The 1,613-nt window shown below is 36.1% G+C and overlaps 1 pseudogene; it reads left to right on the forward strand.

Annotated features, from left to right (window-relative positions):
- Positions 1 to 245: 245 nt before the first annotated feature.
- LOC125207976 lies at positions 246 to 1,368 on the forward strand (annotated as a pseudogene).
- The last annotated feature ends 245 nt before the right edge of the window (positions 1,369 to 1,613 follow it).

The raw sequence follows: 1,613 nt of genomic DNA on the forward strand, positions 1-1,613 counted from the left end.
TTATTTTAATTCTATATTTCATTAACTCATAATATTACTTATATTTTATTATAAAATTAAAAAAATAAAAAATTAATTTATAAAACAGAATTCATATTCCCACTTGTTTTTACTATTCATTATCACTATATTTTTAACCTCTTTGCATAGCACACATCGATTAATTAATATCATACTTACTACTAGTATAAGCAAACTTTTCTCCCTTTTAATATTCCACGGATTTTTTTCCTCAACTTCGTTTTCTTTAAATAATTTAGCTTTGCTCTTATCGTATTTAAAAATTCGGAGCAGCGAAATACGAAAATAAATTTTAAAAAAGGATGGCCGGTGCAATGTATCCGGCGGTGGCGGTGGACGTCGTGAGCCCACAGTTCTGCGTGTCTCAGCCCATGGATCTCACCATCTCGCGGAAGCTGATGACTCTAGAAGACGGAACCTTCGGAGTCACCGACCTCAACGACAACCTCCTTTTCAAGATCAGAGGCAAAGTCTTCAGCTCCACGACCGCCGCGTCTTGCTCGACGCCGCCGGCAACCCTATCATCACCTTCCAGCAGAAGGTAAATCCAATCAATTCATCAAATCTCTAAATATCAATCTTCTTCTGAATCAATCGATCAAATCTATGCCTCGATCATTTCGTCTGGATCAATTCACCAAATCTAAATCTCGATCTTCTAAATCAATCGACCAAATCTAAATCTCGTCTTCTAAATCAATCGATCAAACATTTCGTTTGGATCAATTGATCGATTTTAAATCTGGATCGATAAAATCTAAATCTGGATTGATCGATTGTGAACCATCTAAATCTGGATGGTGCAGCTGCTGACGGCGCATAGGAGATGGCAGGCTTTCAGAGGAGAGAGCACGGATTCGAAGAAAATGCTTTTAGTGTGAGAAAGTCTTCGATGATTCAGTTCAAGACGAAGCTGGATGTGTTCCTGGCTGCGAATTCGAAAGAGGATCGGTGCGATTTTAGGATTGAAGGCAGCTGGTTTGAGCGATCCTGCACCATATACGCTGGAGACACCAATAATGTCATTGCTCAAGTATATTCATCCTAATTTCATCAAACCAAATGGATTATCAATTTCATTAAATTCTGCTCCTTTGGTTTTTTAAAATGGATAATTAAATTGATTTTAAAATGCAGATGCGAAGGAAACACAGTGCACAAAGCATTTTGCTTGGAAAAGATACATTCTGTGTGACAATATATCCAAATGTTGATCATGCCTTCATAGTTGCGCTTGTGGTGATTCTTGAGGAGATTAATGAAGATAGGTCGGGTGAAGATTGAATCATCATTCCTTCATGTACTACTTGTTATAGCTAATAAGTTATGGTATTGTAATGAAATGTTTGATGGGTTGCCTACTCCATGTAACATACTTCCACTATTGTCCCAATAAATATAAAATATTTATTTTTGGTATATAATTTTATGTAGTACATTACTTGTTTTTGAGATTCACTGCTTAAAAGTATCATTTTTGGCGGAACTTTAAAAATATCATTTGATGTTCACAACTATGGCTAATATCAATTGAAATACTTCCTCCGTATCTCATAATTCGCACCATTTGACCCGCGTAGGTTTTAAGAAAT

Source organism: Salvia hispanica, chromosome 2, assembly GCF_023119035.1.
Source record: "Salvia hispanica cultivar TCC Black 2014 chromosome 2, UniMelb_Shisp_WGS_1.0, whole genome shotgun sequence".
In the NCBI taxonomy this organism is placed as follows: Eukaryota; Viridiplantae; Streptophyta; class Magnoliopsida; order Lamiales; family Lamiaceae; genus Salvia; species Salvia hispanica.